The sequence below is a fragment of the Symsagittifera roscoffensis genome, chromosome 2, assembly GCF_963678635.1.
Source record: "Symsagittifera roscoffensis chromosome 2, txSymRosc1.1, whole genome shotgun sequence".
Lineage (NCBI taxonomy): Eukaryota > Metazoa > Xenacoelomorpha > Acoela > Convolutidae > Symsagittifera > Symsagittifera roscoffensis.
Window position 1 is genome coordinate 21,343,635 of NC_087063.1, and position 17,214 is coordinate 21,360,848.

The window sequence follows — 17,214 nt, forward strand, 5'->3', positions numbered from 1 at the left end:
GGTTTTATGCCCTAAGTAAACAAACCCATCCCTAACTTCCGGAAGTCGTTTCTCGGCCTTCAATGAGTACAGGGAGCTGAAACTTGGAGGGATGATAGGTAGTGGCAAGATACATCTTGTGTTTTAAATTGAACGTTTTCCAGCGGGTGGATCAGAAGCTATTAGGACTTGCCAAACACCCCCTTAGACCGGAAATGGGCAGTTCACGCAAATTAACGGACGGTGGCATATTGATTTTATTGCGGCAATCGACATAAGATACGAACCCGGAAAAAACCCCTTGTGAGTGAAAACCCTCCGACGACTCCTTCCGGTGTTAATAGTCTTTTTCCGGAAAAATGATAATGGACCCTAGAAATGGGATAACTTTGGGATAACTTATATCCCGATAACTTATTGACGGGATATGGATGAAACTTGGTAGGTAGGACCCAAATGGGATTCTAAACCTGAATGTGGAAGATTGACCCCGGGTGACCTCAAATTGACCTTTGGGCGTTTAGGACCAAAATTGCATGGAAAGCCCCAAGATTAACACCGGAAAAAGGCGTATTCCCCAGCCCGACCCCTGGAAATGAGAATGGGTCACCTTGCTTAAAAAAATTGGGAGGAAACTTATATATTGGGAACTTGAGCAGAAGCTGATAGAGATATAGTTTTATATTGCAACCTTGAGGTCATAGAGTTAATTCAAACTAAACTTGGTAAGCACTAGATTCAGTTTAGCTTGGCAGATGATCTATTAATAGCAATTCAACTAGACTAAAGAAAAGTAGTCCCAGAGGAAATTGATATGATAGGACCGCAGCATGAGTATTAAATCTCCTAAATACTATGAAAGGACGGGGCTTTTACTTGGCTTCTCGGAAGTGAGTTTTTGGTTTGATTTGACCCCTAATAAAGGAAGTACAATACCCTGATAGCTGGAAGGTCGGAATAGAGTACAGATAGAAATTTTAGATGCCTAAAATGAATTAGCTACCCATGAAAAGGGTCTTCCCATGCCCCTGGGAGGTCGGAACGTTAACGGGATAATTAAATAAAGGACTTGGGAGAGTTGCTGAGTAAAGATAGCATGATTTGGAGGCTGAGTTGAACTCGAGGGCTGAAGTCATTGAGGTCAGAAATTAGTTGATTGGAATTGTATGACATTTGTTTGCTAGGTCAAAACGTGACACCTACCGCATACCATACCGGGTATCTAATAAGCGTGAAAAAGTTGATAAAAGAAACCAAACTTGGCACGGGGCAGAGTTGACAGGGGGGATATAGTCTTAAAACATGTGTGGACGGGTCAATTAAGCGGATGCCAGGACTGATAGGAAAGAGCGTGAATTAACTAAAACTAAGTTTAAGCAAAGATAAGAAACTGGAGATTACCGGAGATCCTTTAAGAGTCAGAACAATTGTTAGCTACTATTAAGAGTAGTTGGTTCTCAGTCAGAGTAGGGAGCAATTGAAACTGAGATAGAGTATAGTTGGTTCTCAGCTAGTTAGAGAGAACAATTATTGATAGTTAGTCAAGTAGTTGGTTCTCGGAGTAAGGAACAAGTATAGCAGAATTAGCAGATAGTTGGTTCTCATCAGAGATTTTCTAGAGAAAGAGAAAAATTAGTTTAGTGAAATCAGTGAAAGTAAACTTGCAGTCAACCAACTGCGCTTAAAAATTGCAGACCCTTTACCTTCGATTAGACTGATGAATTATTTCGCAGCCATTCAGAGCCTTCTGTAATTAGACAACTACTCTTTTGAAGTTATTTTAAAATTGGAGATCATGTTGATTGTATTGATAAGACAGCCCTAAGAGCAATACAGAGAAGGGGCACGCAACAAAGAGCACAACAGAATAGTTGCCACCAAACTAGCCCTTTCGGGATTGTAGATAGTAGTGAATCTCGGTCAGCCCTGTAAATTCACTGCCCAAGGGACCACTAGAGAAGCAATCTACTAAATCTACACAATCTTAGGCCCTAAAAAATTTCTTTGCTTTTCGAATTTTTGTTTCTAATTTAGTGAAGAAAACTTTAAAGTCGTCAAGCAGAGTTAATCGGTTGTTGAGCTCTCCGACCTTTAAGTAAAAAACTCAAAAATAAGAAAATTTTTGACAATTTTTGTACTTTTTTTAATCTACAGTATGCCAAGTTGAGAAGGTTGGAGCTGTATTAAAACTTTTCCGATAAATTTTGTGATGTCAACAAATTCGAAGAACTCAAAATGGATACAGATTCCCTCTATTTGGCTTTGGCAGAAGAAGATTTAGATGATTGTATCCTTCCCAGCAAGGGAGCAGAATGGACTGAAAAGCGAAGCAAGGACTGTCGAGATGACTTCAGAGCAGATGCAAAAAACAACTTTTTCCCCCGTATTTGCTGTTCTAAACATAAGAAACATGACAAGAGAGAACCAGGATTGTTCAAGGAGGAGTTCAGATGCACCGAAATGTTATGCCTGTGTAGTAAAACCTATTGCTGCTACGATAGTAAAAGTCAAAAGTATAAGTTTAGCAGTAAAGTTCTGAACAAACGTGCATTAGAAGACTCTGGAGATGGACCGATGGCGAAGTATCGACAAGTACTGGATGAGGCAGTGAGTTTGAAGTCAACAAATAGAGGATTTAAAACGATTAACCATGCAGTCGCAACTTATGAACAAACTCAAAAAGGGCTGAGTAAAGTTGTATACGATGCGGTGAATTATTACATTTTCTCTGAGATTAATCTTTTTTTTGAAAAATTTTTTTAAACGCTACGTTTCGGTTCGCAATATATTGTTTTTTGACTAAGAAAACATTTAGAATCTGGAAAATTGGCAAAATGAAGTACCAAAAAATTTGGGCTCCAAAAATTTTTCTGAAACTTACCATCTTACCATCTGAAACCTTAACATCGTAATACATTAGGAATCTTATTCCCTAATGAATTCTTAATTCCCTACAATGAATTTCTTATACATAGGGAAATCTATACATGGTAAATTCGGGCGCCGAAAAAAACTTACCATCTGAAACTTACCATCTGAAACCTGGTATTTTAATACATTGGGAAACCTATTTCCTATCTTAATACATTGGGAAATATATAGCCTATGTTAATACATAGGGTGACGACCGGATACTCTATAGCCTATGTTAATACATGGGGGTCGTCACCCCCCCCCCCCCCGGCTGAATTCATCCAACATATACTACTGATACAAAACAGGCCAAAACCTATCAAACCGAAAGTAAAGGAAAGTGAAACAAATGTATTATATGACAATTAAGCCGACAAAAGAAACAGACATGAAATGAGCCGACAATTCTTTTGTGAATCGGTATATTTCGCATTTGAAAAAAAAAAACGGATTCTGACAGATTCGAACCCAGGACTATTTCCGTTTGCGTCTTCGTTACCTTCAGGCTATGTGTGCCTGAGACATAAAGCATTTAGACTAAATTAAGAACTGATCTTAATTTACCTCTAATTTCGACCATTATGTGCCTAAAGTTATTTACGGGGGAAAAGTCTAGTACCCAATTGCAATACTTTTGCTATCGCAAGGGTAAAAATCAGAAAAAGATTACCGAGGTGTGAGGTACGTACTTAAGACACTACTTTTAAAACTCTAATTAATGGTTTTGCTTCAAGAAAACTCAATAAAATTACAAATTCAAAAAATTCATAACTAATCATTGTTTTAAAATTTGTTCTCTAGCTCAACTTACAATGACTGAGTCATGGCTTTTAAATTTTGCTCTATCATTTCAACCTAACTAGCGCCAAATTCTCTGAATGATTTGATCAGCCCTAACTAGTCCTAGTTTATTTCAGTCTGGTAGACAAAATTTTGGGTTCCCTTAAAAGTTCGTGGAGTTGTAGAATTGGTTGTAAATTAGTTCATCTGTCTAACAAACAAAATTGCGAGATCTACTTATAATTTTTGAATTTGCAGACATTTGCGGAATCCGTTCAAAAATTTGCAGATTTTGTTTTCATTTGCAGATTTCAATTAAAATGCGGAATACGCAGCAAATTGTTATATTCACTTGTTGCAAATTCCGCGAAACATCTATTGTACCGTCAAACGTTATTTTAAAAAACATGTTTGGTAGATTCCGATTTATTTTGGCGCTTCCATTCGACTTGCGTTGTGAGAACATGTTTGAAGATTTGTCTCTGGATTCTAGGAGCCTACACACACTAAACGGAGCTGGTATTCAAGGAAAGAATTGCATTCGATCTCAAGCCATACAAAAACGGGAGTTTCGTCTGTCACTACTAGCAATGCAATGGAAAATTCGAAACTTTTTTCAGGCTGGTGAAAATCAGTGTAAAGCTTTGTGTCTTCTGCATAGTTTCTTTCTCTGACCAGCTTCTTTGGCTAGCTGAAATAATAAAAACATTTTAGATCGAAGAAAACTGTTAAACTCTATTTCTATTTTGTTATGAGCACAAATGTTTCGCGATGCTAGCGTCACTTGCATTAAAAAGTAAGAAAGTTATTTTACCCACAGGGTCAGTTGATAACTGTTGTTATAAGCCTTATGTTTCATTGCATTTGTACGCCCTAGTTTTTATGTAAAAACTAGAGCGTACAAAAAAAACTAAGTAAAACGTCCAAAGTGGCATCGAGAAAGACAGTGTAAGGCCAAAAAAAACCACATTGAAACATTATATTTATTGGTTGGTCTACAAAGAACTTCCGACAAACATGCGCGGTCTGAGGGAAAATAATTTTAAGTTTTTTTTAAGACCACATGCAAACCCAAGTCAAATGCAGATATGCAGATCCAGGTAAAATTTATTTACGATGATTAATACGATTAATACGATGAGATTTTAAGGAAAACACTCAAAACTAACATTCGGAAATTCCTTGATTGATAAAAATGGCTTCTGCAGTCACGGAACACAAAACTTGCAATTTTAGTTTTCCACCTGTAACTAATTATATTTCAAGATGTTCTTTGGTCTCTCAGATTCTGGGTGCTCAAAATAGCAGAATGTGTTTGATTATTTGTATTCACTCGAAAAACAAAAATAGCTAAATTCTCATATACGTTTGTTTTTTTTGTCGTTAAAACTAAATTTGAAAGTTTGCTAGCCTTTTAGACACTATTTGACAAAAAACTCATCAAATTATTTAGTATTGTACCAGATTAAGTCAATTTTTCTTTGTCGCTGAGTAGTTTATCACTTTGATGTTAAAACAAATTTATTGCAGTGCTTAGCTTAGATCCTTACCTTCCAGTGAACAATGTTAAGTCTCAAAAATTCAAATTTTTTTGTTCTCCTTAGTGGGAGTGACTCAATCTATGGCATCCAGAATTTTTTCGGCGAGCTTTGTTTGAATGGCCAAAGAAAGTCTGGATTTTCTACTTTCGGTTTGCTTAAATCTCTTTTAATACCTGCTATCTGCCATAAGGAAATTTTGAGTCTCGGATTAGAAATGTTGAGTCTGGGCAACATGGCAACATGGAAAAAACAAACAAATTAATTTTATTGGCCCACAAAACTAGACAAGGCTGCTCATATCAGGGCGAAGCCCTGAATGTTCCGACTGCCTTTCAAGGTTTTTTTGGAACAGTAATAACATCAAAATTTAAATGTAATAAAATAAAATGAAAATTTTTTTTTCTAAAATTTGAAATTTTTTATGAAAATCATCCCCCCTGACGCCATATAAAGTACCAAAAGATAGATTTAGCTCCTTGTAACAAATCAATTATGGCAAATAAGCTTCCTTCAACCAATTTGGAACGAATTTAAGACGGATTAATTCTCCGCTTACGCGTTAATAGCGCGAAATATATCGCGCGTTAATTGTCCCAAATTGACCAAAATGGCAATCTTTAAACCCCCATAACTTTACGAAAACTGATCACAAGTGAAATATTTTTGTTCCGACTTTCGATACGAAAGTAACGGAATATTTGTGCTTGGGGAGGGTTTTTTTTTTCTTCAGACAAATTTCGACTTTTTACCTAGCCATTTTTGACGGAATGTTTTCATATCATATAAAAGGTATTGTTGTCCTGAGCTTAAATTTGAAAAGATATTTCACCTGTGATCATTTTTTGTAAACTATGAGGGTTTAAAGAATGGCATTTCGGCCAATTTGGGACAATTAACGCGCGATATAATTCGCGCTATTAACGCGTAAGCGGAGATTTAATCCGTCTTCGAAATCGTTCCAAATTGGTTAAAAGAAGCTTATTTGCCATAATTGATCTGTTACAAGGAGCGAAATCTATCCTTTTGTACTTAATATGGCGTGTGGGGGGATGATTCTCATAAAAAATTTCCTACTTCAGAAAAAAAATGTTTGATTTTATTTTATTACCTTTAATTTTTTTAAAGGTTTTTACTGCTCCATAAACATTAAAAGGCAGTCGGAACATTCAGGGCTTCGCCCTGATACAAGCAGTCTTGTTTCAATTTTAAGCTCAGGACAACAATAGATTTTGAATGATTTAAAAAAATTCCGTCAAAAATGGCTAGTTAAAAAGTCGAAATTTGTCTGAAGAAAAAAAAACCCACCCGAGCGCAAATATTCCGTTACTTTCATATCGAAAGTCGAAACAAAAACAAAATCTGAACGTATTTTTTGAAGGTTCTGCAATATCAAATACACAGAGACAAAGCAGGAACTTCGCTAAACACAAGCGACGAAAGGGAACTTTAAAATGCACAGAAACTTAAGCTTGCATATAAAAGTTGGTAGAGCAACGATCTCAAGGCAACCACTTTAACTTTGCATTTAATAAATTGGAACGTAAAAATTCAAATTGTGTATAAATTATGTATTTTAAAAACTATAGCTTGAATTAGAAAAATTCTCAGATGGAATTTTTTTAATTTTGTATCAAAAGGAACAAATCGTTAAATTGACGATGAGCTGCAAAATTGCCACCAATAGTAGAGCACAAATATTTGCGACGTAGGCCGGAAAAAAGCGACCTAGTAGTATCACACAACTCACCGCTTCTTTAATAACAAAACCGTTTTTTTTTTCATCTTATAAACAAGATTTTGGATTGCTTAACTTAATCCAATATTTTGTTTAAAAGATGGAGCGCTGTGACTCGCTTGCATTTTGATTCGAAATTTTTTGGAGAACTTGCCTGAAACTTTCACAAAAACCAAAGTTCATACATCTTAGAAACTTTAAGTTTTTTTAAAGAGTACCACTCATATAATTGAACATGAAGACAACATGCAAAATTACATTTTTTCATTGAATTTTTATTAATGAAGAGTTATGGAAGCATCCATAAACATTTTTGATTTTCAGATAAATTCATTATCTTAGAAACTTGGATGTTTTCTGGGATGATTCTTCATATATTCGGTGAATCAAAATGCTGAAAGCAGACGAGTGAGTGCCAGCAAAATGTAGCAAGGTCGCACATTCTATTTAATTGGAAAGTTGCTATCGTCTTTTTTTTTTTAATTTGCGGACGTTTTTGAGTAACTAATTTGCGGACGTTTTGGAGTTTGCGAGTTATCAATATCAGTGAGAAATTCTTAAGTGACAATTTTCTAATCAAAAACAAAGAGAAATTACGATTTAATGCGGCATCATTGATTTAATGCGGCATCAGATACTCAGCTTTCGGCTTAAAGTTCCAAGGAAAAAAACAAGAATCAAAAATTCAAAATGATAACATCCATTTACTTTCAATGATTATTTTTTGCTAATGGACAAATTAAAAAGTGATATTAGAAGCTTCTAATTCAAATACGCGAAATATTTTCTGATGATTAGATGTATTCTGTCTAACTAATTAGGGGCTGTCATATTTTAAGGAGCGTAAAAAAGAATGAAATTTTTTTGAATTTTTATTAGTGTCATTTTTTTGTTCAGCGCAAAAAAAATCAGTTGGTCAGAGAAAAAAAATTGTGCAACTGAGGTTACATCTTCTAAATATTTTAAATAAAAAATAGACAAATTAAAAACTTTTACAGCAAAGTTTTTATATACCGCATCAGCGGCCAAAACTAATATTTTCTCCAGAATCATTTAGTCATTTCTTGGGATAAATTCATTTTAGATTTTCTGAGTTCTCATTGAAAATTTAAAAAAATTAATTCGCCAAAATTTTTAGCGAATTGGCAAATTAAAAATGCAAACTGGTGCAAAAACTTTAGAAACCCAAAATCAATTTTACTATAAAATTTTAATTCTGATAATAAATTAAAATGACGTTTTAACAAACTGACAAACTAAAATAAATTGAAGTTTTAACAAAGAGTTATTATAATTTTTCTGATGATAACTGTGTTAATCTGAAATCAATTAAGGAGGGGCATTGTAGGTTTTATTATAAAAAGTATTGAAGCTTCATATTTTAAGCTTTGTTTGATCATTTAGTAAAAGTTTTAAAGAGATGTTCTGGGTTTCAACATTTTTTCTTTACCAACGCAATAAAAGTAAAATAGTTAATTCAAAACTGATCATTTGAAAGCTAGAGATCTAAGATAGATATCACTTTTTGTCAAAATAAGTCAAAAATTGAAAATTAAAGAATTTTTTTTTTAAAGTCTGCTCACAGTTCAAAAACTCATTTTGTTAATACTAAAATCTGAGCAAATTTATATATTCATTTATATTTATAGAGTTGTCATTTGATTGAGTGGTTGCATGTTTCGAAATTTTACTTTATTTGATCTGACATCATCATCAAGACTGCTCGTATATCAGGGCAAAGCCCTGAATGTTCTGACTGTCCCTTAACTCATATCAAATAGTTTCTGTGAAAAGAAAATAATAAAAACCTATAAGTTTTGACAATATCAAAATGTGAAATTAGCTATCGTCAATTCAAAGTACTAGCCTCAGTTCAATTTGAAACGATTTTTTTGTACGGGATAATTTGCGAAGCATAAATAATTCGCGTTATGCTCTTAGCATTATAATTAAATTCTTCAAAGCGCGCATAATTTAGTCCAGAACAAGGCCAATTTGGCAATTTTCAAACCACCAGACTTTTACAGAAAATGATTGGAGTTAAAATATATATATATTTTAAATTGAACTCAGGGAGTCGGTATTTTCAATGAGATATTAAAAAATTTCGACCGCCGAAAAAACTATTATTTCGACAGGCGAAAATTGACTGAATAAAAAAAATACAGCGAACATAAATTTTTCGTTTTATTCGAAAGTCGGAACAATAATTAATCAGTATCATATAAGAAAAATGCGAGTTACGTTTATCATCAATCATATTTCATCCATAAATTCGAAGTAGTTCTAGCAAAAACGACAAAGTTTGAAGGAAACTTTCGTTTATTTCATCGGTTTACAGCTTAAAATTGCAATTGTTTTTTTTTGCCTGACTATATGATTTTTCTTGAGATATAATTGACGGTAAATTCTCTCCAAATTTAGAGTAGGCAAAGATGACTGAAGAATTTTTGTTCAGATTATCCAAAAGTGGTGTAAATTATAACTTTAATTTTTGTTTTACGGTTAATAGCGGGTTTGAGGGAGAAAAACTAAACTAAAATCTTTTTTCTTACACAAAATTACATTGAAGACTAATTTAATTTTTTTAAACTAGTGAACCATGATATTTATACCGAAAAAATGATATTATATTTTTAACATTTATCGGATCAAAGTCAATTACTTTCATTTTGTATCATATAATTGTTATTTATTCTAAATTTTTTTTTAGTTTTCCATCAATGAACAAATTTAATTCAAACAAATAACGCGAATTGTTTACTACATCCTTTTAGTTTCATTCATCGGAAAATTTTTATTTGTCAACTTAAAATTCGTTAATTAACTTTTCGTTTCTTAATTTTTAGAAATGTTAGCAACATAATAATGGGAGGATCTAGAATATTGTGGGTGTTTTGACGGTCGAACTCTTGATTAGTTAATTTGGTCTTCACTTAATTTTAATAAAAAAAGTCAGAAAATGAATTTTTTTTGTGTTTGGAAATATTCAAAAAAAGCCAAAAGTCTAGACAGAAAATGTGTTTGTTAACATTTTAAAATAATTTAAACACTTAAAAAATGAAAAAAAAACAACACACCAAATGACTTTTGGGTTCATCCTGTGTTTTATTCAAAATTTAATTTCTTAAAATAATGTCCATAACAATTAGTTTCTACGCTATATTTTAAGAAAAGGTAAGTGGGATTAATGGTAAGTCTGACCAACGCTAAATCTTCAAAAGACTCCAAATAACAGTTTTTCCAAATAAAAAATAGAAAACCCAGTCAAATCATCCAGAGCTCTGCCCTCAAAAGAGGAAACTTGTTACCATCAACGGTCATCTGCGGCCAATTTACATGAGGTTGCAACTTTTTGATTTCAATAAGCAAATGAACGATTTTCTGTAGTTTTTGTCGTTTTCTTTGCAACCATTTAAAATGTAAAATAGAAATTTTGAGACACGCTAGACGGAAATGTTAAGGAGCTAGCCGGACAAAAATTTGACAATTCTCGTTTTGAAAGCGTAAAAAAGCCATTTCATTGTAACTAATTTTAGAAGTTCTTGCTCTAGAAACATCCTCGGAAAAAAAGCATAAGAATCGACTCAATGAGCTCAAATCGCTGCTTCAAGTAGTGAATCCTTGCTGGATCGAAAATCGACAGACATATAAATTAAAGAGTTACCGGCATTCTTCCGGCGTAACAAACGGCCGTGTCTAGTTTGACAATTTATTCCATAGAAGTCTAGGGCGCTTGTAATTCAGAAAGTTGGACAAAATTTGGGTTTAACAGCAAAACACCAGTTTGACTCCATAAATTTAATTATGTTGCGGTGTTTGCGAGGATATTTTTACGGCAAGATCACAAATGTAACAAGTTCTCATAAACTGTCCACTACATACCTTCAAAACAATAATCCTCAAAGTTTATTACTAATTTCTTTCAAATATTTTCTTTTAGAGTTGTCAAAATGTAATTTCTATATCTTAAAAAATGGCAGAGAAAGCAACTAAAACGCGAAAAAAAATCCAATATTTTTCTGAACAAATGAAACAGAAAACTATTGAAGCAGGTTTAAACGCGCACTAGAAGTTATCAAGATTTCAAATTAATTTGATGATTTTGATAAACTTAAGGCGTCAAAAAAAATTCAAAACAGTTTCTTAGACCAATTTGGGGCAAAGAAGCAATAAATTGGCCATTGAACAAAATATCTCTTTCTGGGCGTTATGTGATTGATGTTTCGACAACCCTATAAAATTGTAGGCAGAAATAGGGTGGTTGGTTTTTTAAATAGGGGTTTAGGGTGGTCGGGCAAAGGAAGTTCAGTTATAGAAAAATCAGCAAACGGGAAAATTTTCTTACCAAATTTTTAATCTCAAGAAAGTGGAAAATTGAAACGAAACGAATATTTAGGAGTCAAAAATAAGGTGCAGTATGCCGATGTAGCAACAAACCGAAAACCTATGAATCAAAAAACTCATGCGGCTGTCAGTGTTTGATGTAAACCAATACAAGTGGGATGGGGGTGGTCATTATTAACTATGAAGTTGATTGAAGTTGATTTTTCAAGTTGATTTTTCAGAAGTATGAAGTTGATTTTTCAGAAGTATAATGAATTTCCGATTGCAAATTTTGATTACATAGAAGCTGATAAAATGTAATAGCATAAAATATTAGAGTCCTTTCAGTCGTGATTCGGATTCTAACGTAGCTAAAAAATCAGCTAGTTTAGCTATACTGTTATTTCTCCTATTATAAGTCTGATCTCTCGCTTTGTTTATTCGAATTTGGATATTCAAAATTTTCAACTCTTTTTCTAAAGACTGAGAATCAGCACTAAAAAGTTTTTATACAAAATATAACTCTACCAATTCTGATGCTTGTTTGTGATTGCTAATTCTTGCGCAAAAAGTAAGACTTTTAAGAAAAGCAAAACACATCCAAAGACAAAAATCCTCTTTTTTTTCAGTAGTCGGAGCATAAAAAAATCCATGTGAGCGTCTTTTTTCAAAAAGTTTTTCCTCAAAATTTCTGGCTTTTTTTCTATTCGAATGATTGGCATTGAGACCAATTACTTTCGGATTAAGGTAAATATTTATCATATCCCAGAACTGACATAGATGAAACAAAGCTTTAAAAAATTTGCAATACAACCATGGCTGTTTATGGTAAAGTTCTGCCAGGAAAAATTAATGATCACATTCATAAAGAAATATCAGTAGCTGTCGTTCAGCAACCCAATTAAGATAGATTTTATGATAGATTTTGATAGACTTTTATCATAGACATTTATTTTTGGTATTACAAGTGCTGCGAAGCCCCACTTCGCTTGTGTCAACTCAGGCATGTCAGCTTATTACCTCCATCCGAACATAATCGATCTAAACATGATAAAAGTCGCTTAAAATACAACTAATGCTCACCCTTTTTTTGTAGATAACCGTTCAATTTTTCAGGCATTTTGCTCAAACAAAAAATGGACGGAAAAGATCAATTTGATGAAATTTCGATCATTGATGTCAATGACAACTCGACAAGTCCCCCCTTCAATTTCCGCCCAGGCTTCGTTCCATTTAGGGGAGCTCCCCCTTTGTGGGCAATTGCTACAAATGGGGCCATTTCGGGTGTCTCATTTCTGCTACAGGGAATGGTTATGCTGATCTCAAAGGGCTTGGAGGGAGACTTTTCTGCAAAAACTTTGATGTGGGTGCAAGCACTCTCCGAATGTTTTAAAAGAGTGTTTTTTACACTCATGACAGTTCAACGACAGATGCGTGAGTTTTAAACTTATAGCTAAACACTTATTTTTTCTCTTATTTTCCTTCTTTTTAGCGCATCTCGTGTACAGCTTCTTTTAATACGTAAAAATGAAAACAGTCAGTTCTCGGTATGATTTTGAGCAAAAGTATTTTAGTGTTGAGAGTAGCGGATTTTATAGAAATGTATTGCTTTTGTTGTTCGAAGAAGTTCGAAATATATATGATTAGGTTGAATATATATTATTTTATTCAATCAATTTTCGACTTTTTAACTAAGATCAATATTTTCTGTCTACACGCTGAAAAATAGTGATGCTCATAGCTCATAATTTAAAAAAAACTTATTTCATCTGCAATCATTTTTTGAGAAGTTAGTAGTTTGATGGGTTTAAATCATTCCAGTTGAGTTGAGAGAAACACTAGCGCTTTTCCTTACTTTGCTTTTTATATAGTGTTTTTTTTTTGGCGGGGGATGAAATTAAGTAAATTTTGCTAATTTTTTCGATGCTAGAGGGCAGTCAAAGCTTTTGATCGATGTTAGAGGGCAGTCGGAACATTCATGGCTTCTTCCTGATACAAACAGTGTTGTATTTCAATTTTGTGTTTCGAAAGTATGAAATAGACATTGAAACATAAACTAAAAGCGTTTATCAGAGCAGAAATGAAGGGTAAAGCAGGGGTTGGTTTTAGAGAAACGGAAAAAAAGTTAGGGTTTTTTTAGGTTGAACAGCCCAAAACTGATTTTTCTGTTATTTTGAAATTTGATCATAATGCTCAAATCGGATTGGTTGAAATTAATTCCAGTGGGGATAAATCTTTATTTTCATTTTAAAAAAGCTATGTAAACAATTTGGTAATTTTGAGCGGTAAAATAGAATAGACCCGAGGCGAGTTTGGGGGCTTGTGGTAACGATTACTTCTGGCAGAAATACGAAGTGCAGTTTATGAAATCTTATGTTTTCAGTTGGAGGCAAGTCTCTCTTTCATCTGTCGAGCATCAGCTGCAAAGTAATGCAGATGTCCAACTTCCTAGCCTCGGTTTCTCCGGACTGGATTGCTCTGCTAGTTTCTCTTGACAGAATCATCGCCGTACACAAGAAAAGTAGCAGACGGGTCTTATTTAGACAAAATTTATTATAGTTACTTGTTTATGCAAATTGATAAGCTTTAAAAAAAACCAAATTATTTTTGAAGAAGTTAGTAAAATGCAATAAGCTTGCAATACAGTCTTAAAACATTTTGAAAAAGCACACATAATATTTTGACCAAATAGTATTACTAAAATGATGTTTAAGACAAGATTATTGCCAATCTTTTTGTTTAGGTAGACAAATTTGATTTTCCGAGCTCTCCTAAAATAGAATAAGGAACCTTTTTTGTGAAAAATATCTGCGCCGTAGGCAAACTTTCAAAAAAAAACAGGCCAAAAAAGGAATTTTAGGCACTTTTTAGAAAATTTTGATTTAAAAAAATCGCTTTTTTTCGGCGCGCGCTCCCCCCTAAAAATTAATTATTTCGGCGCCAGAAGCGTCTTTAGAAAAACTTTAAGATTGAACAGCCAAAAAATGACTTGAAAGCAAAAAAACTTCTGAATAACATTAGCTTCCACCGACATTTGCCTATAAAAAAATGTCGAAATAGCATTTTGTGAACACGGTGTGAATAGTAAAAAGTTGTCAATTCAATTGTTGATTAACATTTTGTTTTGAAAATAGCTTTAAAATTTTCAATTTAAAGTATCGGCTCATCATTTTACTGAAGCTTTTAAGGTGCATACCCACAGAGCCGCATTCCCGAATAGCCAAAAAAAACTAAATATTCTTGTCAAGGTAATCAGCAGCAAACAAAATACAACTAAAAAGACAAACTCATAACAAAATTTTATTCGAACGATTTCTTATATTTCTTCAAAAATAAGCTAAGAATCCAAAAAGCTTAAAAATAATTTCGATGTGTAATAAATAGTTTTGATTTTATGAAAATAGACAGCCTAAAAGGGCGACTATTTTTTCAAAATTTTTTCGGCTATCCGATAACAAAGTTTTTTCAGCTATCCGGGGACTAGCATTTTTTTGGCTATCCGGTAGTTAACCAAAAAAGAGCAACATTAAACAAGTTTAATGGTAACAATTTTTTTTGGCTATCCGAGAACATTCTTTTCGGTTCTCCGGAAACAAATTATTTTTTGGCTATCTGATATAAAGTTTTTTTCAGCTATCAGGGAACTAGAAGATTTTCGGCTATCCAGAGACATAACCAAGTAAGAGCAGTATTAAACAAGTGTCTTGAGATGGTCGCGGGGAGCACGCACTAAAATTGGGCACCAAACCCCGCAATTACTTGCCTGTCGCAGAAGAGTTTGTCGAAAGTAAAAATTCGATTGAATTTTCGATTGTTTCGAAGCAATCGACCCCCATCACTATAGATTTGTGTGTTGTGTTTGAGGGTAATTTCGGCTCTCCAGAAACCGTTTTTCAGCTTTGCGGTTTAAAATTGTTTTTGGCTATCCGGGTATATGACTCGTTCACGCCATCGCTTTTTAATTCAAAGTTTGCTCACATGTTTTCGTTCCTGGTAAAGAGGCGATTAATGGCATTTGAGAAAAACTCTTTTTTTTATGACGTATAGATATTATGCCATTTGGGAAGTTACCTATATAATACATCATCTTTTCCAGTTTCCCACGCTCTCGTAAAAATCACTAAGCAAACTTGTTGAAAAAACTTTCATACGACAATTTGCAAGTGGGAAATGTAAAAACAATTATACCGAGTTGGCTTTTCGGGACTACTTTTTTACCTACCCTATGAAAAATAAGACTCGTTGAAATGATGAGGTAGTGTGTGGTACAAGCAGAACTGCACTCAGAAGGCAGCCTTCATTCCTGTGTCAGTCACGTGCTCTCTCCTCCTACTCATTGGCGGATGTCGATTCTACTTCTTGTAACCCCCTCTTTTAAACTTCAACTTCAATTATGTTTTAGGCTGTCACCTATCATTACTTGCGCAATAAGCAGAGAGCACATTTTTATAACGCCGAAATTCAAAAACCAAATCGAAACAAAATCGTATAGAATGCCACCATGCCAAAAAACTATTCAAATAGCAATTGTTATGATATTATAAGGAAACAAGAACGCTCGTATCAGGGTAAAGCCCTGAATAATCAAACTGGGCCTTAAAATCTGTTAAAACGGCCCAAATTATGAAACTGTGTTAAATGAGCATCTGTTTCCTTGAGAATCCATATTTACTTTCTCTGGAGGTAATATGAACCAATCAGAGTTGAGCATTAGAATATAATTTTCAAAACATGAAAATCATCACTTTTCGGTCATACAACAGAAAATACCCTTGAAACTGCCCTGTAACAAGTTTCAGATAGTTTTGGTTAAAAAAGTTCAAAAAAAAGGAATAAAAAAAAAAAAAATTTGTCCCCAACAAACACTATAAATTAATAGTTGTCAAAATTGCAGTCGTATACGGAATTATTACTAAAAGTTAGCTTGCTTTTAAAATCAATTTGAATTGAATTTGACTGTGAGATGGGGCGGCTTAACTAGGCGAAAACAGAAATTGTGATACTAAAGTTCAAAACATACGCAAAGCTTCGCTTCGCAAACACTTGAGAGAAGACAACAAAAAGCAGCTCTATGAAGTTCCATTAAAAAATTAGAAGTGAGCCTCGAATTAGCAAAAATTCTGGTACATCTGAGATTTCATCCTGCGGCCTAGAGATTAAGAGTCACACCCTAATTCTCAGCCACGGAATCTTAATAGCAGCAAAACACTAGCCACAACAAAAGCATAGAACAGATGGTATGCAATTTCCAATGTTACAGTGAAATTTTCAAATAAATGAACACTTTTAATTGCAAGTTAGCTTAGAAAAAAAGAAGGTTCGTAATAACACAGTAAACTGATCGCAAGTGCAATAAAAAAAGTTTATTTTTGTATTTGATTAATTACATTATTCGAGTGCTGCATACAAAAAAACGCAAAATTATTCACAAAGCAAGTCAACAGCAAAGTAGTGACAAATCAGTCGTGCGAACGTGTTGTGAGCTTGCCAACATACTGTGAGACTCTATGCGAAATTAAGACTCTATCCGAAAGGTTGATTTTATGCGAAAGGACTCTACGAGAAAGTTGGTAGTTGTAGTTTAACTGCTTCCTGCCAATGCCGCCAGGAGAAATGAAAGAGGCATTTCTGCTAAAATAGATGAAAAGTTGATAAAATAAATAATATTTTAGCAGACATTCCTCTACTAAGCAGTCAAACTATAAATACTAACTTTCACACAAGTAACATTTTTACCAAACATAGTTTTGGCTAGTATATACAGACCCGTGCAGGTTAGTTTGCCATGCATGATGAGTGCTGAGTATTCAGCCGACGGGACTTCGAACCATATTGAGGAGTCGCAGACTTCATTTTTTAAAGAATCGCGGACTTTGAATTATTTAAGGGCCCTTTTGATAAGATTTTCAGTTTTATGGACTTATTCTCAGTTGAAATCTA

General features: G+C 33.8%; 1 protein-coding gene across 1 annotated transcript in view; it reads right to left on the reverse strand.

Annotated features, from left to right (window-relative positions):
• Positions 1-17,214, reverse strand: part of LOC134840386 (uncharacterized) — a 181,690-nt gene that overhangs the window by 147,863 nt on the left and 16,613 nt on the right. The gene's annotated exons all lie outside the window — the stretch shown is intronic.